The sequence below is a fragment of the Triturus cristatus genome, chromosome 10, assembly GCF_964204655.1.
Source record: "Triturus cristatus chromosome 10, aTriCri1.1, whole genome shotgun sequence".
In the NCBI taxonomy this organism is placed as follows: Eukaryota; Metazoa; Chordata; class Amphibia; order Caudata; family Salamandridae; genus Triturus; species Triturus cristatus.
Genome location: NC_140593.1, coordinates 462905173 through 462930522, shown reverse-complemented (window position 1 = coordinate 462930522; position 25350 = coordinate 462905173). Strand labels below are relative to the sequence as shown.

At 47.2% G+C, this 25350-nt stretch overlaps 1 protein-coding gene across 3 annotated transcripts in view; it reads right to left on the bottom strand.

Annotated features, from left to right (window-relative positions):
• The window catches only part of CCNY (cyclin Y), a 456261-nt gene that overhangs the window by 191804 nt on the left and 239107 nt on the right, over nucleotides 1-25350 (bottom strand). The gene's annotated exons all lie outside the window — the stretch shown is intronic.

Sequence of the window (25350 nt, the reverse complement as noted above, 5' to 3'; positions counted from 1 at the left end):
CAATGGGATGTTCAAATGTTTTCGGATGCGGCAGGCAGTGATGGTTTTGGCATTTACTGGCAGGGTAAGTGGTGCGCAGAGAAGTGGCCGCAGGACTGGAGGAATGGAGGGAGGAGCATTACTTTCTTTGAACTATTCCCGTTACTCATGGCTTTGACCATCTGGGGGAAGGACTTGGAGCATAAAAAGGTGCTCTTCCGGGTGGATAACATGGCAGTGGTGGAAATTGTCAACAGGCAGTCAGCCAGGGAGGAACAGATCTTGAAGTTGTTGTTTGTGCTGGGCTGTCTGCGTTATATTTCATTCAGGGCCTTGCATGTTCCGGGTGTGGACAATGACATAGCGGATGCTTTGTCTCGTTCGCAGTGGGGGAGATTCCATGGGCTGGCCAAGGAGGCGGACAGGACACCGACCCCGATGCCGGAGCACCTCTGGTATGTAGGCAACGTAGGGTATTTCAATTGGTGGTAGGTTCTTTGTCTGCGTCCACGCGGGCGGCATATGCACTGGCCTGGAAGGAATTTTTGGCATCTGGAGCTTTCAGGAGGAAGGAGTCTTGGCGCCGATCTGAAGATGTTATTCAGTTTATATTGGACCTCATTGAGAGAGGCTTGTCCAAGGTCACGATTGCTGGGAAATTGGCAGGAATTTCTTTCATGGGGAATCTTCTTTGGAGTTATTCCCCTTCTGCTGGTGAAGTGGGTAGGAGGATGCTTGAGGGTTGGGCTAGGGAGCGGGGAGGGGTTACATTGGCTCGCTCACCTCTTTCTTGGCAGACGTTGGCCCGTTTGTTGGATGTTTTACTTGTGGTTTGCAGGGATGATTTTGAGTTTTCTTTGTTTGCCACCCTTATGGCATTCATGTTTTTTGGGGCTTTCGAGTTTCGGAGCTCTTAGGGACCAAGTGTAGGCGGGGCATTTGCTGGCAAGATGTGTTTTTTGCAGACAAGGGCCTGAACATCTGGCTGGCCAACTCGAAAACCGATCAGAGGGGCATAGGTAAAGGGGTGTGGTTGGAGGCAGAATCTCCAAGTGTTACGTGTCCGTTGCGGTTGGCAAGGCAGTGGAAGACATTGTCAGGAGGTTCTGGGAGTGACTTGGTTTTCAGACATATCAATGGCTCTCGGGTAACTGATTACCAGCTGCGTATGGTTTTGCGTAAGGGGTTGCAGAGGATTGGGTTGGACGGGGCTCAGTTTGGGACTCATTCTTTTAGGATAGGGGCCGCGACTGAGGCGCATAATAGGGGTTGGTCTCAAGAGAACATTGTGCGATGGGGCGCTGGTCATCAGACTGTTTTCAAAAATATGTGAGAGTTAATGCGGGGGAGGCGCACGCGTCAACCCCCCTTTTACGAGTCTCATTCTGTTTTTCTCTTTTCAGGTTCTGTGGCTGGGCCCCATTCGAAGGAGTTGACTGTGTGGATTGCAGGGCATTCATTCTTAAAATGGGCCCAGGTTCAGGCGTCCCAAAGTTATTTCGGGAAAATGTTGGGGTTTAATGAGCATTTTTTCAAAATTTTGTGGAAGGGGAAAGGGGGTATGTTGTGGAAGGACCTTATTCCGTGTTTGAATAATGCCATGGTGGGGGGGCAGTGCCCGGATATTTTGTTGATACATTTGGGGGAAAATGATCTCTGTGGAGTTAAAGGTGTGGTCTTACTACAGGCAATGAAGAGGGATTTAGCCTTATTAAAGGAGCGCTGGTCGGGATGCCATGTTTTGTGGACTGAGTTGGTCCCGCGGAGAGTCTGGAGAGGGGCTGTGAATCCCAGAGCTATTGATAGGGCACGGAGGAAGGTGAATGCGGAGATTTCTAGGTTTTACCGAAGTTTGGGGTTTGGGAGAGTGACGCACAAAGACATCCGTTTTGAGGCAGTTTAATTTTTTCGATGAGATGGAGTGCATTTATCTAAGCTGGGGATGGATTTATATCTGCTTGAAATGAGGGAAGTTTTGTCCAGATGCGTGAACGTTCAAGAGCATGGTCAGGGAGTTTAATGTTTATGAGGGGGCAGAAAGGGGGGTGGGTAGTTCTCACCCCCCCCCCCCCCACTCCTTTCTGGGTGGCGGGGGTTAGTTGTATTTGGACAGTTTTTGGCTGAGGTTGGTTGATTAATTGTGAAGTTGGGTTATCGACAGGGAAAGGAAAGGTTGGTTATTTTAGTTCGGTTACACAGATTGGGGGAGTGATAGCTGTAAAGGGGCAGGCAGGGGAGTTTGTTTAACGGAAGGTTTGTATTTATAGGTTTTGTGGGGTATATGGTAATGTAATGTTTGGTATTGTTTTAAATGCTGTAATGTACGGGCGGGTTCGAAGAAATTTAGGGGAGTGGGCGGGGTGGCGGGGTTAGGTGTACTGTTTATTTAGTGAGGTTTAGTTTTGGAAGGCTTTTGCCAAGGTTGTTAATTTGTAATGTGCACCTGTTCCAATAAAAGCAGCCTTTTTCACACAATCCTGGGTCCGTGGTCTGCTTCTCCCCCCCCCCCAAGGGGGGCTTGGGAGGCGCAGCCGACCGCAGGGAGGTCCCCCCCCCGGCGGTTTGGGTGGGGCTTGCGGGGGGAAGGCTGGCCTCGCGCCGGCCATTTTGTATTTTGGGCTTCTTTAGTTTGTAGCCCAAAAGGAGCCCAAGTATTTATGCTTTAGGCTCCTGCTCCCAGCCACCATTTTAGGTTTTTGGTGACCTGGTGGCTGGGAGCTTAGCTGGTAATTTGTTGTCCCCCCCCCAATTTTTTTTTGTAATTTTCAAGTTAATATCCTTTTTTATCCTTTGTTTGGTCTTTTCCTTTCGTTTGGCGTTTTTTGTGGGACAGGTGCTCAGGGGTTTTTGGCAGTATTTGTCGCTTGGAGCAGGTGCAGTGAGGGGGTTAGTTGTATTTGGACAGTTTTTGGCTGAGGTTGGTTGATTAATTGTGAAGTTGGGTTATCGACAGGGAAAGGATAGGTTGGTTATTTTAGTTCGGTTACACAGGTTGGGGGAGTGATAGCTGTAAAGGGGCAGGCAGGGGAGTTTGTTTAACGGAAGGTTTGTATTTATAGGTTTTGTGGGGTATATGGTAATGTAATGTTTGGTATTGTTTTAAATGCTGTAATGTACGGGCGGGGGCGGGTTCGAAGAAATTTAGGGGAGGGGGCGGGGTTAGGTGTACTGTTTATTTAGTGAGGTTTAGTTTTGGAAGGCTTTTGCCAAGGTTGTTAATTTGTAATGTGCACCTGTCCCAATAAAAGCGGCCTTTTTCACACAATCCTGGGTCCGTGGTCTCCTTCCCCCCCCCCCCCGCTCCTCCCTCCCAAAGTATCCATTCCAATTTCCTCTCAGTTTTGGAAGAAATAATTGCACATGTTGGGACTAAGTAATTGAACAATTGAATTGTTTTCAGTAACAATGAAAAAATACATAAAAACTGATTACAAACAAAATGATTAAGTATGAAAATATATTTAAAGCAACGCCGACTTAATGCGAAACTGTACACTTCACAAAATCCATTAAACTTCCAATAATGACGCTTTTAGATGAAGTATCATTTGCCAGTATGCCGTGTAACTGACAGCAGCAGGAGAGTGGTTTGATCAGAAAATATCTTTGTCTCTCAGCGAACAATTTTTCTTTGCAAATCAGTGTTCACTGGTATTGTGAGATGAACTCTCACTTAAAAAACAGTTATGAAAAATTACGTAATGCAAACTTTCGAGAAATTTTGCAAGACCACGAAATTCAGGAGTTTCGCATTGTCCAAAACAGTCCACCAGTTTTGGCATCACCTAGTGTGGGAAAAGAGAGATAGTACTATCGGTGAGTGCAGAACAGTCACTATTAGGGTTCAAAACAGTGTTGATAATATAGGGGCTATGTCTTCAACAGTGTGGTTGCAAAAAATCTAACGAGATACATATGCAACATCATTGAACATTTGGTAAGGGCGGCCCACAAACATCCCCCTCTCTAGCGTCCACAGAGCAGCCCCCCTGTAAAGCCGGAGTGTAGCTGGAACTATGATTAGAGACAAAAATGTGATAGCAGCGCCCATGAGGTGTCACTGAAGAAATTCTGTTCAGCAGCTCCTCGCTGAAGTGGTATCCGGCCTCGTGGAGCCCTCGTCAGCTACAGCTTCGTCCCACTGGGGATTTGCGACTTTCAAAAATGAGACTAAGCCTGAATGCAGAAATCTCCACTGTGACTTCATCCAGCGGCGCTGCAACTATGATGCCTCCTCCTCGGATACTGCCAGCTGCCTGAACTTTACCTTCGCAGACATTTATCTTCAAAAGGCCTTCTCAGTTCGAAGGTAAGCAAGGACCGGTCCCAATCCACTTTGTGTATCTGAACCACACTCCATCGTTTATATGTGTGAAAATGAGTTTACGAAATGAATGTAATTCCCGGTTTCAGAACTACTTCTGCGAATATGCAAACAATGGAGATTTCAATGAGTACTCCTGGAATTTTGTGTGAATTTCAAAATAGGTTTGGATAAGGGTTCAGGGGAGTGTGAATAGGGAATTAAAGTGTATAGCTAGAGAATGAGAGAGTGGGAAGAGGGGAAGTGAGAGAGTGGCTTTTGTGTCTGCGAGTATAATGGAAAGCATGTGGATGTGGATGCGGTGTGAAAGTGGAGGGGATTACAGTTGCTTAAAGACTAGAGTAGAATACAGGAGGGATAAGGGTAAACTGTTCTCAAAATTCAGGTTAGGAAAATGAAAGTGGATTAAATGAAAATGAGTAAAAACTGAGGGTCAGATGTACGCCCTGCCAAATAGCAACTCGCAAATTGCATCACTTTTGCGACTCGCAATTTCCGACTCGCTATTTGGCATGTACAACAGTGTCTTGGACACTGTTTGCGATTCCTAATGGGGTCGCAAAATGCGAGGCTCATGAATATTAATGAGCCACTCGCATTTTGCGACCCCATTTGGAATGGCTGGCCCTCCCAGGGATGGTGGCATGCTGGGCTCAGCAGACCACCATGTCTGGGACTGCTTTTAAATAAAGCAGTCCTTTTTTTGTTTTTTTTTTCAATGCAGCCCGTTTTCCTTAAAGGAAAAGGGGAGGCATTTAAAAAAAATTAAATGAAACGTTTTCGTTTCATTTTTTAAGGGCAGGTAGTTGTCCCTGGAACCACTGCCTGCCCTTAAAAATAAATTTTGCATGCATTTGCAAGGGGGAAGGGGTCCCCTGCGGACCCATTTCCATTTGCGAATGCATTACCACCTACTTAGAATAGGTGGTAATTTAAAAGTGTTATGCGACTGCAATTGCGGTCGCCAAAAATTCGTACATGGCTATGGAGTCGCTATTTGGAAGGTAACGCCGTATCCAAATACCGAGTTGCAGTAAATTGCGACCGTCAAAATACTGTTTGTACATGGGCCCATGGTTTTTAGCATGCGCAAACGGGTCTAAGACCCGTTTGCGCATGCTAAAAACCGTCGTACATCTGGCCCCGAGTTCTTTTGTTCAGTGCAAACACAAGAAGATGATGGACGGAGCGCGGAAACTTTCCAGACACTCACCCCCAGACACAGATCTGGGTTGAATCTATCATCATTCTTTAGCTCACTTCGCCACCCCAGTTTAGACACAGCTATATGCAAATCAGTCTTGACCCTGCGCCTCGTGGAAACAGTCCAGCCCAAATTGCCAAGCCATGTCTTCCCTGGACCGTAAACAAGCATCCTGGGACCGGTTTCTGGGTAACACCCTTCATCAGCGAGGCTAGCTTGAATCCAGTGGCAAAGTGAGCAAGGGACCCACGTCTGTGCATACCCTGCCAACTTAGGGCGAACAAAGCAAACACAAGGGGATGATGGACGGAGCGCTGAAACTTTTCAGACACTCACCCCCAGTTACAGATCTGGGTTGAATCCATCATCATTCTTTAGCTCACTTTGCCACCCCAGTCCAGACACAGCTATATGCAAATCAGTCTTGACCCTGTGCCTCATGGGAACAGTCCAGCCCGAATTGCCAAACCAGGTCTTCCCTGGACCAGAAACAAGCATCCTGGGACCGGTTTCTGAGTAAGACCTTTCATCAGCCAGGCTAGCTTGAATCCAGTGGCAAAGTGAGCAAGGGACCCACGTCTGGGCATACCCTGACAACTTAGGGCGAACAAAGCAAACACAAGGAGAGTATGGACGGAGTGCTGAAACATTTCAGACACTCGCCCCCAGTAAAAGATCTGGGTTGAATCAATCAATCATTCTTTAGCTCACTTCGCCACCCCAGTTCAGACACAGCTATATGCAAATCAGTCTTGACCCTGTGCCTCATGGGTACAGTCCAGCCTGAATTGCCAAGCCATGTCTTTCCTGGACCGTAAACAAGCATCCTGGAACCGGTTTCTGAGTAACACCCTTCATCAGCCAGTCTAACTTGAATCCAGTGGCAATGTGAGCAAGGGACCCACGTCTGGGCATACCCTTCCAACTTAGAGCGAACAAAGCAAGCACAAGGAGTTGATGGACGGAGTGCTGAAACTTTTCAGACATTCACCCCAAGTCACAGATCTGGGTTGAATCCATCCTCATTCTTTAGCTCACTTCGCCACCCCAATTCAGACACAGCTATATGCAAATCAGCCTTGACCCTGTGCCTCATGGGAACAGTCCAGCCCGAATTGCCAAGCTTGTTTTCGGTCCAGGGAAGACATGGACATCATCTCCTTGTGTGCCTGACTGTTTGGCCGGCCCGAGATGGCTAGTCAAACATTAATGCTTACATAGTGCCCACCACTTCACCCCCTGCTCAGTGAGCAGAGCAGCCTTGCCTAACAAAGCTGCAGCAGCAGGAAAAAATAAAATGATAATAACATTGGGTTATTATCATTTTATTTTTCCTTCATTTATACAGCTGAAAAGCAGTGGGGCAACGCTCCTACACCTTAGTGGAAGAGCTACCACTGGTATTTAGCCTTCTTAATCTGTCCCAACCAACCAGTCTATCATTACTACTGACCGCAAATGAAAGTTATTATAATTTCACACATGGGTATCCCCTATACCTAGCTGTCTTGATGAGACCTTGACACTTTAAAAGAGCTCCAAACACCGCTAAGCAACAGGACACAATTTCTAATACTGAGAAGATTTAATCAAGTCCTAACTTCAAATAGACTGCAGTTGTGTGCTTTGAAGAAACACACGACACACAATTGATGGACGTAATGCAGAACAAATCAAAACATTCACCCCCAGTTAAGAGATATCGGTTAAATCCATCTTTCTTTTGCTCACCATGCCGCCCCAGTTTAGACCTGTCCATATGCAAATCAGTCTTGACCCTGTGCCTCATGGGAACAGTCCAGCCCGAACTGCTAAGCCAGGTCCTCCCTGGACCCAAAACAAGCATCCTAGGACCGGTTTCGGGGTTTCACCCCTCTTCAGCCAGGATAGCTTGAATCTAGTGGTACGGTACAGTGAGCCCGGGACCCAAGTCTGTGCATACCTGGCGCACTTAGGGCGAGGAAGCAAAAGACACACAATTGATGGACTGAATGCAGAACAAATCAAAACATTCACCCCCAGTCAAGAGATCTGGATTAAATCCATCATTCTTTTGCACACCATGCCACCCCAGTTTAGACCTGGCCATATGCAAATCAGTCTTGACCCTGTGCCTCATGGGAACAGTCCAGCCCGAACTGGTAAGCCAGGACCTCCCTGGACCCGAAACAAGCATCCTAGGACCGGTTTCGGGGTTTCACCCCTCTTCAGCCAGGATAGCTTGAATCCAGTGGCACAGTGAGCCCGGGACCCACGTCTGGGCATAGCCGGCGCACTTACGGCAAGAAAGCAAAAGACACACAATTGATGGATGGACGGAAACCGGTCCTAGGATGCTTGGTTCCAGTCCAGAGTGGACCTGGCCAGGCAGTTCGGGCTGGACTGTTCCCAGTGGGCACAGGTTCAAGACTGATTTGCATATGGCTGGGTTCAAACTGGAATGGCATGGTGAGCTAAAAAACGATGGATTTAGGCCCAGATCTCTGTACTGGGGAGAATGTATGACATTGTTCTGCATTCTGTCCATCAATTGTTCTTTTTGCAATTGAATAAACACACAGCTTGTTTCACTCACTACATGTTCACTCTTCCCTTTCTGTGGTTTCTTCTTTTTCACTGGGGGCACAGCACACTAGAAATTGCTATTCTGACATACATTAAAAAGGTTTGATTGAAATAACTGCATGGATGAATTAATTAAGTATGCATTTAACATGTGCAGCAATTTCACTGTTAAACTGTCTTATTATTCTAAATGAGCACCAGGTGAACCACTAGTCGGTAATAAACACACAGAACCAGGCTCTGCTGGCATATGGGTTACTCTTGTTTTTTGTAACACTATAGAGCGCAATTACATATTATTTTTTTTTTTAAACTTTATTTTTGTGCAGGCATGAAAAAAAAAAAGGTTACAGCTGTGACACATCTCAACCCACATGACCAACTTACAGCTTGTTATGAGATCATAGCTGTTATAGAACCCCACAATCCTGCTTTTGTATTGTTTTTCTCCCACAACACCCGCCCCCCCCGTCCCCCACCCCTACCCACAGAACCAATAGCACGTCTCCCTCCAGGGTGAACCGACAACTCCCACGTCGCGCCAACTATGTGTCCCCCGTCCACCGGTGTCATACTTGTATAATGCATTCACGCTTGCCCCCCCCCCCCCACAGCCTAATATGGCACCTCGCATGTATGGCATCTCCAAATGAATCACTGTCACTGTCTTGTACTGGCCCTCCTCGTTATCAAGTGGTCTCTCCCTCCCGTCCCCCCCATCCTCCCCTCTATGTGTGTCCTCCTATGTGTCCCACCTCTAGGCCATGGTACTGCCTCCATTTGCTCCATATCTTTCGAAATTTTTTGGGACAGCCTCTCGCTTTGTATGTCACTCGTTCTGCTGCCAAATAGAGGTCCAGACCTCTCCTCCATTCCTCTATCTCCGGCCTCTCCGCCACCCCCCAATATTTCGCGATGTCCCTTTTCGCTACCACCAGCGCCAACACCAGGAAAATGATATGTGGGCGCGGCAGGTCTATTTCGGTCACCATTCCCAGTAATGCCAGTTTCGGGTCTAGTGTTAGCTCCACTCCCAGCACCTCCCCCAATTCTGTGAAGATGTGAGACCAATACGTTTGAATTTTCTCACAGGACCATAGAGTGTGGTAGAAATCTCCCTGTTCCGTATGGCATCGAAGACACGTGGCGTCCGCTATTCTACCCATCTTGTGGAGACGCCTCCGGTCAAAGTATGTCCTGTGTAGTATTTTTAATTGGATCAGCCTCAGCCTTGATTTAATGGCGACTTCTCGGGGGTGCATCAATATCAGCTCCCAGTCTAAGTCCTCAAGCTGCCCTACGTCCGCCTCCCATGTAACTCTGAGTTTCGCCAGATTTCCCAACATGTTGTTTGTGAGGGTTTTATATGTAAGCGAGACTGCCTGGTGTACCATCTGCTCCTGTAGGAGTCTCCCTTCCAAAGGTGAGTATTCCGGTATGCCCTGTAGTGATACCTGCTGTGTCTTCCAGGCGTGAACTAGCTGTAGGTGCTTGTATCGTTGAGTGTGGTGTAATCCGAACTCTGCCTGTAGCACCGCGAACGTCTTCAACTCACCTTTACTAATCACGTCCCCGATGGTGGAGATCCCTATGTCATCCCACCTTTGGAAGCCTCTCAGTTTATGTAGTTCCTTCAACCATTTACAATGCCACAGTGGAGTCTGACGCGTTGGCTTCCCTTCCCATCCCGTGGATCTAGTCGCTCGGGCCCATGCTCTAAGCGTGATCAAAGTCGCTGGCAAAAGCGTTCTCTCCGCCTTTCCCCCATACAGATAGTGAAGTATATTGTGTGTGGATAATTTATACCTCTCCAAAGCATAGGTTGGGTGATCTGCCGGTGCGTGCAGCCAGTCATTAATGGGGGTCAGGTGTTCCGCCCAATAGTAAGCCTCCAGGTTCGGTAGTGAAATCCCTCCGCTGTATTGATGTCGCTGGAGGGTCTGGAGCGCAATGCGTGGTTGTTTGCCCAGCCATATGAATGATCGCAGGTCAGCGTGTATTCTAGTGATAGTATTAGTCGGGAGTGGATAGTACTCGTTTTGAAGTGCGTAGAGGAATTTGGGTAGGGTAATCATCTTATACATCGCCGCCCTCCCTAGTAGGGTGAGTGGCAGCTGTCTCCATCTCGTCATATCCTCCACTGCCTCCTTCAGTATTCGCTCCACATTTCTCTGGAACGAGAGCCTTTTGTCCAAGGTGACATATACCCCAAGGTACTGGAACCCCTCAGCGGTGGTGAGTAGACGTCCCGGTAACGTTACTCCCTGTACTGCTCCCCGTGGCATATACAAGACTGATTTATGCCAGTTGATGGTGTGTCCTGCCATTCCCCCAAAGTCTTCCAACTCTCTGAATAACTGCCCTATGGATATCTCGGGGTTCGTGATATACAACAGTACATCGTCCGCATATAGCGAAATCTTTTCCTGGGTATCCCCCAACTCGGTGCACCTGAAGCCATGGATCTCCGGATTCTGCCGTATTTTAGCCGCCAGTATTTCTATGGTGAGAGTGAAAAGGAGAGGTGACAGCGGGCACCCTTGTCTGGTGCCCCGCTCCACCCGGAATTCGCGTGATAGGCACCCATTCACTCGTACCCTCGCCTTTGGCGCCGCGTATAGTAGCCCTATCCATTTTAGAAAGTGGGGGCCAAAGCCAAACCGACGTAATACCGCCATGAGAAAGGGCCAGTGTACCGCATCGAACGCTTTTTCCGCGTCCAAGGACAGGAACCAGTGCGGCTCTGTTCTACCATGTATTTCTTGGAGCCAGTTGTGGGTCCGTCGGAGGTTGAGTTTTGTCGCCCTATCCGGCAAGAATCCGGATTGGTCTGTGTGTATAAGGTCCGGGATCACCGTTCGTAGGCGCGCCGCTAGAATTGTTGCCAGTATTTTTACCTCCAGATTTAGGAGGGAGATGGGGCGGTACGAGGCACATTCCTCCCTTGGCTTTCCCTGTTTGTATATCGGCACTATGGTTGCCAGTGCTAAATCTCGTGGGAGTTTCCCTAGTCCGTATGCTTCTACATATAGTGCCAACAGGTGGGGCGTCAATAGGTCCGCCGTCTTTTTAAAGAATTCCGCCGGGAACCCGTTTGGCCCCGGCGTCTTCCCCGTTTTTAATTTATTGATGGCTACGGAGATCTCCTCCCGTGTGATTCTCGCCTCCAAAGGGGCGCTGAGTTCCTCATCCAAAACTGGGATATCTAGACTTTCCATATAAAGTAAGGCCTCTTCCACCGACCCGAGGTCCCGGCCCCTATAGAAGTTCTCATAGTGCCGCGCGAAGGCTGCTGCTATGCCCCGGTCGGTAGTTTCCAGGCCTCCCCCCTCTTCCCTGATTCGTTCCACCCACCTCGCGGCTTGTTCTTTCCTGCTAAGCCAGGCCAGGAGCTTGCCTGACTTGTCGCCCACATCGTACAGGCGGTGTAGCGTGGCTAGGGCTTGCGTCTTTGCCTCATTGGAGACCAGCTCCCTATACTCCTTCTGTTTGTCTTGCAGTTGCCGTAGCATTCCCTCCCCTCGGTTTACAAGGTAGTGCCTTTCTAGGGTCAGGATTTCGCATTCTAACGCTGCTGCCTCCCCGTGTTGTTTGCTACGCTCATCCCGTAGTCTTCCTCTGAGTCTGTCTCGCACCACAGGTTTCATGGCTTCCCAGAAGACAATGTTAGATGCCACCGAGTATAAACAAAAGAACCGTACGGCTGACCAATGTTAAGCACACCAGATCCAAAATCAATACACAATTTCTTAATAGGTGCAAAGACACGTCCAGAGCATGCCGTACTTGTGCTCTACTGGAAAACCAGATATACAAACTCTTTTACAAAAAGACGGTGCACCAAGGGAAAAGTCTTTTCAATAGTTCCAATTGTTGTTCTTTTATTTTCATTCAATTTTCAGAAAAATCAGACTCAGCCAACGCGTTTCGTTCTCTACGAACTTCGTCAGGGCATAGATTGTTTCTAAGGAACGGCCACCATAATTTCAAAAATAGCCGACTTCCAAGTGGTATATAGAATTGTATGCAACCTCTCCAAATATAGAAGCACTCATAAATGTATCACCGGCTAGTTCAAATATTATTCGGACTCTTAGTTCAGTCTGTATGTATCGCAAGTAAGAGTAAAACAACCTTGTTGTTGTATATTTAGGCCCAATGTGCAGGCTCCATCATTCTTTCAAAAACGGGCGCTATCTCGAGTCACCGGCCGGTAGATAGAGCCCTTGTTCTCTGCTACATACACTTTTATGTCCGCCCTCAGACCCCGGACTATTTCAGGGGATTGAATATCCCAGGCCGCCAATCGCCATTCCGTCTCACGCCTTTCGGTGTTCTTCCCTAAGCGCGCATAGAGGGGGGAGTGGTCCGAAATTCCCCTTGCCTTGTACTCGATCTCATCCCCTTCCGACAGATACTGTCTTGCCACAAAGATGTAGTCCAGCCTGGAGAAGGTTTTGTGGGCCCCCGAGTAAAAAGAGAATGCCTCTTGCATCGGGTGTCGCCACCGCCATGCGTCGGTGAGTCCCATGTCCGCCACGTATTTCGCAAGAGGTGTCTGTGCCCCCCCTCGGTGTTGTGCCCCCGAGCGGTCTAATTCTTCTGACATGACATCATTGAAGTCCCCCCCCACTATTTGCATCGTATCCGCCGTGTCCAGTAAGATGGACACTACCTCCCTGAGTGTGCGTGGTTGGAGTTTCGGAGGGGCATATACTGAGATGATTGTCATGCGTTGTCTGTTCCACTCCCCCTGTACTCCCACATATGTACCCTGTGTATCACTCCATGTACGCGCTACGGCGAAGGGGTGTGATTTGTTAATAAGTATTGCGGCTCCCCTGGCGCCTGACGTGTATCCCGCATGGTGCAAGACTTTGTACCTCCCCCTCGCTATGAATGTACATCTTCCCGCCCTAAGGTGGGTTTCTTGCAGGAGGATGAGGTCCGGGGCGGTCTTCTTGATGTAGGAATTCACTAATCCCCTTTTTATTTTGGAGCCCAGACCATTAACATTCCAGGTCATAATGGATACCCCCTTGCTTAGACCGTCTGTGTTTGTTAGTGTACCTGCCATATTGTGTAGGTCTTCCGAAGGTCACTAGGCGACCCCTGCGGCTGCGTGTGACAGTGTGGACATCCATTCCTCAAATCATGTCTCTTCGTGCTATCCCAGGTCCAACTCCCTCCCCTGCTACCCCAACTTGTTGAAACTCCCCCGTGCCCCCTCCCGCCCCCCACCCCACCTCTCTCCCCTTCCAGACTCGTCCCCATCACGGTCCAAGCTGTCAGTAGAAGTCGGTCTGTCACCCCCCCCACTCCCTCCCTCTACACAACTGTTATTGCTAACAAGTAAACCGTACCTGAAAACACAAGAAAAGAAAGTTAACGGAAGGGAACAAAAAGGGAAAAAGAAAGAAACAACAACTGAAAGGGTGTTGGCCACTTGCGTGTCATGTCCGTGTCCCGGCCGACAATCTAACCCTCCACTTCTTCCAGGGTCACGAATGTGAGTCTTGCGTTGTCGGTACTGTGCTGCAGTGTTTGTCCGATACGTCCTGTTCCAACTGCCGGATCTCTGCTTCCAGTGGGTGTAAGGAGCGCTGTTCAATGTCCGACACCTCACCCTCCCCCTCCGAGTCCCTGAGGTGCCCTCCTTCCCCTTCCGAGCCGGTCGGGTCCCGCGACCCTTCCTGGGGTCTGTGTGCCGTCCTCGACGTCCCGGGTGATTCCGATCTCCCCCTCCTGGCTCCTGCCGATGCACGCGAATGATATGGGGTGCCGGTGTGTCTTGAGTAGAGTCTCCTGGATCTCCTCCTCTGCTGTTTTGGCGTGTCCCACCGCGCCTTATCCTGTGCCGTCCTCACCAGCTCCTCTCTCCCTGCCGTTTCCCGACCATTTAGGATCGGTCTCTCCTCCAGCCAGTGCCATGCATCCTCCGGCTGGCTGAAGAAGTGTGCCTTGTCCATGTAGATGACTTTGAGTTTCGCCGGGAAGAGCAGCATATACGTAATGTTCAGTGATCGCAGTTTGACCTTCACCGAGTCAAAGGAGCGCCGCTGCTTCTGTACCTCCTGACTATAGTCCGGAAAAATCATTACGTTGGTGTTCTCCACTCTGATTTCGCCCATTTTCCTCGCTTCCCGCAATATTAAATCTCTGTCCGCGAAGTTGAGGAATCGTGCGATCACTGGCCGGGGTCTCGCGCCCTCCGGAGGTTTCGCCAGGAGCGCCCTGTGCGCTCTTTCGACCACGAAACAGGAAGAAAAACGGGCTCCAGGGAAGGTGTCCGTGAGCCACTTGTGCAGGAAGGCTGCCATGTTGTTCCCCTCGATTCCCTCTCTAAATCCTACGAATCGGAGGTTGTTCCATCGCGCCCTATTTTCGGCGTCATCCACCTTCCAGAGCAGCTGTCTGTGCGACGCCTGGAGCTCCGCCATTTCTCTTCGAAGGGTAGTTATTGAGTCCTCAGCCTCTCCAATGCGAGTTTCGGTCTCGGACACCCTGGCGGAGAGGTTCTTGAAATCTTGTCGCAGAAGTGTGACCTCCGCGCCCACTTCCCCAATTTTTCCCTCCAACGCTGATCGGGATTCCTGTATGTCCGATCTCGACGCCTGGATTGCCGCCAGTAACCTGTCCGTGTCAGAGGCCCCCTCTGCCGCCGAGCCCGTGCAGTCTTTGGATGACCTTGGCGCTGCGAAGAGATCCAGAGTGCCTTGTTTGGGGGGCTTGGGTGGGGGATCCCTCTTCCCCATCTTGCCTGATTCCGTGGTTAACCCAGCTGCAAGCGCCCTGGGCCGAGTGGTTGTAGCGGTCTCCCCGTTGTGTGCCCCACCGGGATCCAAAGCGTCTCGGTGTCGCCCGTCGTGCGTCCAATCTCCAGGACCAACCCTGCACGAGGCCGCCCCCCGTTGTCACCTCACTCCGATCGGCCAAGGTGGTGTACTGGGTTGGTGCTTCACGTCTTCCCCGCCTATCCGGTAGCGGGTATGCCTGTCGCGTGTCTCCAGGCGCCCCTCCGCTCTGCCTGTCCCACAACTCCTCAATGCTGCACAGTGCGGCACGCGGCGGGGCCCCTCCGGGTCAGCTGCAGTGGGCCCATCGTTTGCAGCGGCACGCCCAGCAAGATTCCACCTGTCCCCCGTCTCCCCCGCCGCTGGTTGGAGTCTCCTTCCTCCCCACCTCCGTGGGGGGCGGTGGTGAGGGCGTGAAGAGTGTGGGGGGGGGGGGAAGGGTCTCCCGCCACAGGAACCCCTCGTTACCAGTCAAGTGCCCCGACCATCGGCCGCTGTGCGTTTGGGTGGGCAGGGCCGCCTTCTCCCGCTCCGCTCACTCACCGAGTGCCTCTGCGGTCGCGGCCGCCATCTTGGTGAAGGTGTACTCACGGCGTCCGCCGCTCCCCCGCTCCAGCCGTATCCAGCGTACCACCTCCGCGCCTTCGCTGCAGCCGGTATGGGCAGAGAGGTCCCGTCTCCCGCCGTAGAGACCGCAGGGCTTGTCTCGGGCCGTCAGTCCGGTGGAGTGGCCGCCATGTTGGGTAGGTGCGTCATCCTTCTCAGCGACACCCGCCGCACCCGGTCCCCTCAGCGCGTGGCCCGGCGTCCCTCTCTGGCCCCGTCGATGCCGCCGAACAGCGTCTCGCCCTGGACTCCGGTCCCTCCGCCGTCCGCTCTCGTGCCGCTGTCCGTCACTGGAGCGCCTTCGCCACGTACCTGCTCCTCTCCCTGCGGGCGGACCTGGCGGCCCCCGGGCTTGTAGAACAGTCCGGTCGCTGCTGGCGCCAGTGTCCGATGGTGTCTCGTCGTTAGCAGGTGGGCTCCTGTTCCTGTCGGGCTGCGGGACTTTTCCCCGGGCCGTTCACCGCGCCGCCATCTTGTCCGTCTGTTAGCTCTTCACCACGGGCGCCGTGTCTAGGTCCGCCAAAACTTCCTCTGTATGCTTCGGGTTCGGGTTTCGACTCTCTCGTCCCTCTCTTATGCATCCACCGACAGCCAGTGAGTGATTTGTGGCCGGTGGAGATATGTAATTTGTCGGATCTATAGACGTCGGCCGGGAGCTCCCGGGAGACACGTCTAGCCCTGCATGCTGCTGGCCACGCCCCCCGCAATTACATATTAAGATTTTTAAGAAAACCCTAACCCTTTATCCAAGGTTTACCCTATACATTTTTACTATATATATTTCCCTTTACACCCCTCTCTACATAAAATGACAAATAGGGAGGCCCTTACTTAAACAAAATGATACCTAGCCAAAAGGATTAGTGGCCCTTTACTTCTAGGAATTAAATAACTAATTACTACAGACCAGAGACAAGCCGCAGTGGAGATACCGCAGAGGAAAAAAGCATGTGCGAATGGAACAGCAGCCTTCCGGCATGCCTAAATGTCGGAATGATACCACTTGGGTCCAGAAATCTTTAGAAAAGACAAACAGTTCAGGGGAGGTATCAGCCACAACTTGCTCAAGACACTGGAGGCTACTCGGCATGGAAACCGCCCTAAAGCCAGCAAAAACAAGTTGGAGGAGACTGCAGAATTAGAAAATGCACTACTGGAGAGTCTCACGAACAAACAAAAAAAAGTGCTAGATATTTTGAATAAGCCCATTGTAGGGTTCAATGCCAAGGAACTTAAAAAGAAGGAAGACAAAATATTATTGAGAAACTCACTACTTTACTCTAATGCATCTCAAGCACTGTGTTGCCCTTCTTCAGGGAGGAAGGAGGTAAAAGAAAGTATATACCAATAAAAAAAGAGCAGAACATGATGGGCATCGTTATCTCCTGAAAAGCCTATTCTCAAGTATATACAACTAGCCTTTTAAAACGAAGCAACCAAAATCAGACCCCTGTATCACATTAAATCTGATGACTATGACGAGGCATCAACAGCCAAAGAACATGGAGCCAAAATTCGGCCATGCATACACAACTTTCTTTTCATAAGTTTCTAGAGTTTGGCATGAGCAAAGAAGTTATCATTACACAGAAAATGTGAAGCGACATTGTTTATTAACTTTTCTTTGCATGTTCAATGGACTAAAAATGTAGGTGGAAATAGCTTACATTGAATTTACTTATTACGTTTTTGAAGAATACATTATGTGAATTGAGCATTGAATTTTCGTTGGAATGGTTTCCAGTAGTGTGTGCACCAAGTCGGTTTACATCATCAATCGCAGCTTCTACTGGTGTGTTCTGGAGCAGAGAACACAATTCTGCAGCACCAAAAACTTTGTGGATCATTGCAATTTGTGTTCATCAAAAAAAAAAGTTTGATTACATTCATGTTACTTCAGTGAGTGTAAGCCAGGAACTATTATCTCTTTTTAAAAGACAATCCCTATATTGCAAAATACGACTCCTGGGTAATTTAAATAACCACATTCTATTACATTTAATGATATACATTGAGACTCTTGTTAAAGGGTGTCTGGCCCTTCCTGATTTGGTGATCTGTATTTACCCATGAGTTAGTAAAACATATATTCATTCACCCTTGATGTAACTCTGGTTCATTGTCATAGGTGAGGCTCTCTCTACTACATAATGCTATTATATATGCACTGTCATTTTAAACTAGACCCCCTGACTGGTGAACCTTACATAGGCTTATCTATGTCTTCAAGCTTCAAATAGATTGTAGTTGCGTGCTTCAAATAAACACACAGTTTCTTTCACTCACTATAAGTTCACATTTTCGGTGATTGTTTGGTTATCACTTGAGCACAGTGTACTTTGTTATTGTGCTATGCTAGAAATTTCTGTTCTGACATAGACATTAAAAAGCTTTAATTGAAATAAGTGCCTGACTGGATTACATATGCATACATATACTGTGTGCAGCAATTTCACTTCTAAATTGCTTTATTATTCTAAATAGGCTCCAGATGAACCATTGTTCTTTAAATACACTCAAAGACCCAGGTTCCCACTGCCTATGAGGTGCTCTTGTTTGCTGTAACATTTTAAAAACATAGGGCAACAGGATGTGTAGGTCACAAACATGTTATTAAGCTCATACATAAGGTAAGGGTGGGAAAGAAAGTAAGCTAAAATACATATGCGCTGTATATATGTGAATATATAAGAAACAGCTAGTCTGCGGAGAGCAGCATATCTTACCTCTGTTGTGCTGTTTGAGCGGAGAGCAGTTTTTTAAGATCCATTGGGTCCTTTTAAATTCTGATACTGTTGTTTTTATTTGTGCCGTTTTTAGGCGATCTTGCACATTTGTACTTTCCCTCCTTGTTACGTCCTTGGCATGCCACGGCAGTTAGTGCCGACTGAGCGGAGGGACATAGCTCCTCCTAAACCCCGACAGCACTCACTTCCGGTGGGCTGACAGGCTAGTCTTTGATTCCCTGCGCTATAATTGTAGCGTGCTGGGCCGGACGCGCATTCTACAGAAACAGCTAGTCTTTGCGGGGAGTAGCATATCTTACCTCTGTTGTGCTGTTTGAGCGGAGAGCAGTTTTTTAAGATCCATTGGGTCCTTTTCAATTCCGATACTGTTGTTTTTATTTGTGTCGTTTTTAGGCTGTCTTGCACCTTTGCACTTTCCCTTCTTGTTACATCCTTGGCCTGCCACTGCAGTTTGTGCTGATTGAGTAGAGGGACATAGCTTCTCCAACCGCCCCGCCCTCACAGCACTCACTTCTGGTGGTGTGACGGGCTAGTCTTTGATTCCCGGCACTATAATTGTAGCATGCTGGGCTAGGCGCGCAGTTGGTGTGCCAAAGGCAAGCCTGTCTGCGCCGGGGCAAGTGGCCAACCCCCCTGCCCGTTTTAAGATCGGCCAGGCCCTGAAGTACTCGGGAAAAGAACTAAAGGAGCTGGAAATATCACTACCCGATCCGTGCTACCATACAGTGCTGGCAAAGCCAGAAGCTCTATGCTGTACTCACTGTCCTTTTGTATATAATTCAGATAAGACAGGGCTCAAGCAAGAGCACGACTTAGGTCCTTCACTAAACATAAAATGGAAATTTGTGAGTACATTGTGGATAATCACCCTGATGCCATTGACGGAGCAAGGACTCATAGAAAAGAGACTTGCTCAGAAGCAATCCTCTCATTTGACTTCTAACCTTGTATTAACTATGTATTGTGTAAATTAATACGCATCACATCTGACATATACGATAGAGAAGCTTGCCTACGTGTCTTACTAATAAGTAACTCGAGCGAAATTCTAAAATGGCCGCTAACGGGAAATCTTTATTGTGCATGCATCAACTGCATCTACACAGTATGACGAACTGTTGCTTGGAGGGAATCTCTTGCGCCTGCGCAGACGCTATTAACATGGCTGCTAGAAAGCTCACATGCTTGGCATCTGCTCTGATGCAACAAAACCAAGCTGTTTTACTAATGCTAATGCGGGGAAAGCATCTATATGTAAATGGGAATAGAGTAGATATAGGTGGTATACAGTGAAACCATTTTATTTTTAAATTAGTATTTGTCTCTTTGACTTTCCTATTAGTATGCATTTGGGCCTCTCGTGCGAGTCTGGAGTCTGTAACCCACCTGACCTCTGCACATGCATAGTGCGAGTGAGCCGGAAGAAGTGATGTGACTCTTGAACACAGTCCAAGGTCGCAAAGGATACATACCCTTGGAACCAGTCCAAAGACCTCTGAAATGAATGGGAACTCATGAAATGTATACGTTTGTGTCTAATAAGATGTGAATATGGGTGGGAAATAAAGGTTTATGAATAAAAATTAAGGGGTGGGATCTTTGAACAATGGACTGAAAGACTAAATTGAAAACTAAGCATGGTGTGATGATCATCCCCCCTTGCCTGTCCAATCAGAGTTAGTAATTTTGTGATATTGAAACATTAATGGGTGGTATCTGAATACCAAAGAGTATAATTGAGGTCGTTTTTAGTTAGTTAGTCAGACGGAGACGGAGTTTTGCTGCAGAGCTCGGGATGCTGTCGGAGTGAAGAAGAATTGAATGCAGAACTATCTATTTTAGAATTAATTGATTTAGAAGAAAATCGCAGAAGAATCTCGAGGAGGAAGAGAGTGTCAGAGAGGGGTGCTACGCCAGCATCAGTGCTAGAGAGGTTATCTAGCCTGTCCTGCTTCCTGTCCTAAAGCCTTTGTCGCCTGATCTTTCCCAGGGGACCCATCCCAGCTCCTTGGACAGGGAGCTGGTTTTCACACCATTCTTGGAAAATATATTTTCATTAATGTGCAGATGTGCTTTTCTCTCTCTCTATCCTCTCCTTTCTAAGCAACATTGTTCGAGTATGATTAATTGTTGATTGACAGATTCAATTGAATCTTCCTTCCTATGAGTGACGGTGACTGTGCTGTACTTTGAGAAATGGTTCACATGAAATCTTAATTTAGATAAAGATTTAAGCCTTTTCCCAAATCTGTGGTTATTTCATTATAAGAGAAATAATTTAAGTCATTTCACCATCAACTAGTTCAACTAATAGTCCATTGACCAGTGGAAAGAACTTTTTGATCAGTGAAAGATTAGTTAGGAATGATAAGTAACTAATCTTGAAGTAAGAAACAACACAAACTTTGACTCCAGCGGTTTTACTAGCCTAGGTGTGTGTATGTGTGTTTATGGGCCCAGGTGAGTATATGCTATTGGAGTATCTGTTGCTGGTTCACGGCTGGATACCCATGTTCCTTACAGAAACTTGGTTGAATGAGGACTCTGCCCCTGACGTACTACAAGCCCTCTCTCACTGCTATGGCATCCTTAGACAAGACCGCCCTATCAGGAGCAGAGGAGGAATAGCCATCATTTTCTGTCTGTCATTAAATTGCACTATCGATAAAGCTAATGTAGAAAATGCTGAAGCAGTACACTTAATTATAAAGGTGGAAAATGATCTTACATTGAACTGTCTTTTGATATATCATCCCCCGGGGGCAGGTTACTAACTTCACTTCTAATCTTGAAGAAATAGTGATGCAATCTGTATTATGCTATAACAACTTAACTGTGCTGGGGGACTTAAACCTACATGTAGAGGATCACATGAAGAGTGAGGCTCAAGCCCTATGTAAAGAATTAGCCACCTTACAGCTAGAACTCAAATCCACGGTTCCGACACATTGGTCAAGTCATGTATTAGACCCCATTTTCTCGAACTATCAAGAGCTAGTTGTTGAGCCCCGGACCCTTATGCCTTGGTCTGACCACCATCTTGTAGCCTTCTATATCCCACTAGCCAAACATCCCCATATGCCGAGAATAGGCCCCGTCTTCCCTCACAGAAAATGGACCAGATTCAATATTGAGAGCTTCACTTGCGCTTTAAAGCAAATCTACCACTACTGGGAAATGAGATCAATATGGCCAACTCAGCTGTGGAAAAGTGGATCACGGAAGCACTGGATGTAGTTGCACAGTGGACCACGAATACCCCACAGAGAAGGTCCAAATCAGCACCGTGGTATAATGAAGAGCTCAGAATCGCTAAAAAAGGCTGCAAACGCCTAGAACGCAAATGGAGGACAGATTTCTCGAATGATAATAAAGATGCTTATAAGTTAGCAAAAAAAAAGTATCACTCTCCGATGAAAAAAAGGCTGAAAACTCCTCTAAGGAACTATTTGTTATCCCCAAAGATATATCCTCTCTAGAGAGAACGCTGATTCTGCCTGCCAGCTCATCTGGGCTGTGCAATCGGATCACTGACTTCTTTCTATCCAAAGTATCCAAAATATACAACTCCTTCCCTGATGAGGCCCGAAACTGCCCTATCACGCAGCCCGAAAAACCTACTGAGCACAGGATTAACCCTCTCCTGGAATTTCTCACCCCCTCATTGACAGATCTGAAGGGGGTGGTACTGAGTCAGCACTTCTTTTCGCCACGGAGTCACTGCATAGGCGTGTGTATGCCGGTCAGATGGCAGCCTTGGTCCTGCTGGACCTAAGTGCAGCCTTTGACACAGTATCCCACAAACTGCTCCTACAGCGACTACGGTCAGGTGGGCTGGATGGAGAAGCGCTAAAGTGGATGAGTTACTTTTTACAGGATCGCAGCTTCCAGGTTGCACAGCACCCTTATATGTCAAAAATCTTGACACTCTCAAAAGCGGTCCCACAGCGCTCAATTCTTAGCCCAACCCTTTTTAATCTATATATCGGCCCCCTGACTTCCTGGATGTCAAACAATTGCCTGAAACTGAATGGCAGTAAAACTGAGGTTATGGTCATAGGGAAATCCCCCTCCATCTGGTGTTCAGCTTGGTGGCCCCAGAGGCTGGGGCTCGTGCCCACTCCTAAAGAAGAAGTAAAAAAATCTAGGCGTGTGGCTCGATTCAAAACTATCCTTTGAGACCCACACGAGGAAGGTTGCAGGGAGATGCTTTGGTATCCTTAAAATGTTAAGGAAAACTCTGGATATCCTTCCCGCCTAAGCCAGGAAAACTCTAGTCCACACTCTTGTTACATCGCAACTGGACTATGGAAATGTCCTCTATTTGGGAGCAACGAAAGGAAGCCTTCAGCGGCTGCAACAAATTCAGGATGCGGCAGCGCGCCTAGTTCTTAATCTCCCCACAAGAGCTTCCTTGACAAAAGCCCTTGATACCCTCCACTGGCTACCTCTTTACAAAAGAGTTCTTTTTGAAGTCCCGTGTTACTGTCACCGGAGTCTACAGGGAAAAGGACCCAGCTACCTGCACGACCTTCTGACCCCATACAATCCTACTAATCATCTGAGAGCGACAGGAGCTCATCTGCTCAAAGTTCCAAAAATCAAAAGGGCGAGGATGGGTGCACACTCATTTATTTACTTGGCAGCCAAAAATTGGAACACACTACCGCCTTCATTGCGTGCAGAAACATCTGAAAGTGTTTTCCCAAGAGGCTTCAAAACCTCGCTTTACTAGATGTGAGCTACGCCTACCTACCCTACCCTGCAAGTAGTTGTTTTTTGTAGTGTGGGGACAAACTAGTCGGTGTAGCCAGATGCTTTATAAAATGATTATTATTTATTATGATTTATAATGGAAATATGCACATTTTCTAATCAATACAGCATAAAAAGTATTATCATAATACGGAATGGATGCTATACCTTGCAGAGGCACACTCATTTCCAGAAAAGCATTAGCAATCAGGTACGTCAACACTTTATAACAAAAGACAAATGTACTGATGTGGATAAAATAATCCTTAAAAACCCATGGTACAAACAAAAAAACAATTCCAAAAAGCCAATGATAAGGGAAACCTTTTTGGGTTAATCCTCTTCGTCAATGACATGTCTTTTAACCATAAAGCAAACACATGGATTCCTTTAAGTAATTAACCAAATTCCAGCAACAACAAAAAAACACAGAAAACAAAAATAGGATACTATTATTTAAAAGTGCAAAAAATCTATATATCTAACTGTAAAACAAGCTACAGCCAAGCGATTTTAGTAGTTCACAACGTAAGAATGACAGTCAATTCCAGTATCTTACTGAATTAATATACTACAAGTCCCATATTGCATTAATACATCAAGGGAAATCAGGGGATTAGTTGGGTCCCCATGAATTTACACACTTCAAGTCATTAATCTAGAACTACTTCAAGCATCATAAACCACACTTGTGCTACACTGCAGCAATAAAAAAAATACTTTTTTTTTTTTTAAATCAGCTATCCCAGGGAACACATAAATCAAATGAATGAATTGCTCTTATTGCCATGTCTAGATGTCCTACGAGTAGTATAGTATTGATGTACTCTGGTTTCTGACCTACTCTACCACTGCGTTTGATAAGATGCAATATTAAACTAAATGCTTAATAATGGAAGATCTTTTCTATGTGATCTGATAGTACTTTCAAGTTTTGCTGAACACATTTATACCAATAAGTCAGTTGCGCTTGGACAACCTAGTAGAATAATGTCATGTCAATATAATGATATCAAAAATATATGCTATTCATCCATTTTTCTGAAGCGAGAATTGTGTTTACTTCAGTATCAGTCGTGAATATTTTAGCCTATCTGGGAACCCAATGAAGTTAATGTAGTCCCCAGGGTATATTCAGGAGCTTAGTGCCCCTTCCCTGGACCAATTGTTGCCTGGCTTGAACAAGTTGTCCAATATCTACGAATTTACTGTCTTGTAACTAAATGTCTTCAGATGTATTGGGGTTACTCGCACCATTTGTGTGTGGTCGGAAATGATGACCTCGACAGGTGAGGGAGCAGGTCACTGTGGAAGGTGAGTCACTACTTTGCAGGCCGAACAGGTGCTTAGTGCCACTCTAAGTAGGTGGCAATCTGCACACACTTCCTCGATTTACTTCCTCATGATGAAATCCAATGCAAGCCAGGCAGTTCCTGGTGGACCTCGTACCATTGGGTGGTACACAGATCTCAGACATGCACCTGCTAACTATTTGCAAGCAAAATCGGAAAGATGTGGGCCAACAACTGCAAAGGTTAATAACATGATGTGCACGGCATTGCATAAGCTATTGACCCAGAGAAGAAGAGGAGAATTGATCCAAGGATTAACACGAGGGAGTTAGTGTGATCGGTGCAAGTTCCAATCCACACTTGCTGGTGAAAAAAAAGAGACTGGCAAGGATTCACACTGGAGTATGGTACAGTCGCGTAAAGTACAGAATTGAAAAACATTTGAATCACCTTCTGATCATGTCACTATGTGGCAGAATACACCCAATGTTGAACATAACCAGCACATAATTAATGCCACTTCAAATCATATTTCCATCAAAGCCTATGTTTAAAGGAACCTTTCTTGCCTTCCTCTCTAGAGCTTTAGAAAAGGATGTCATTCTAGCTGAGCTCCTAAATACAGACAAGAGATTGTGAGGAATTCTCGGACCCAAATTAACAAGGGAATCCTGAGACAAAGCAGCAAATGCTAGTGGTTCAATTCTCAGAAAAGTTTGCCCAAGCCAGCCTTAGCACTTGAGTTTTCCAAAGTGGCAATTTAATAAAAGGTCTGTGTTCAAGTGACATAGGCAGAACTGTCATACTTTCACTGACGTGTCTTTTTCTGTGTAAAAATGAAATGATAACCTGAGTAGCGATGAAGGAGCTTAAATAACAAGGACCGCTACAGCTAAGTTGATCTTATAATGTGATTTGCATGTTTCATATGTATGTATCATAGTTTACACTGTTAGATATGTAACTGATTATAAAGCGGTTTACTGGGAAGGAGACTTAGTAATATGTTGCTATACTTAAGAAACTAATATTTGTATCTACCATCCCGGATCATCAATAGCGTTCCTGAGATCAGCGTGTAAAT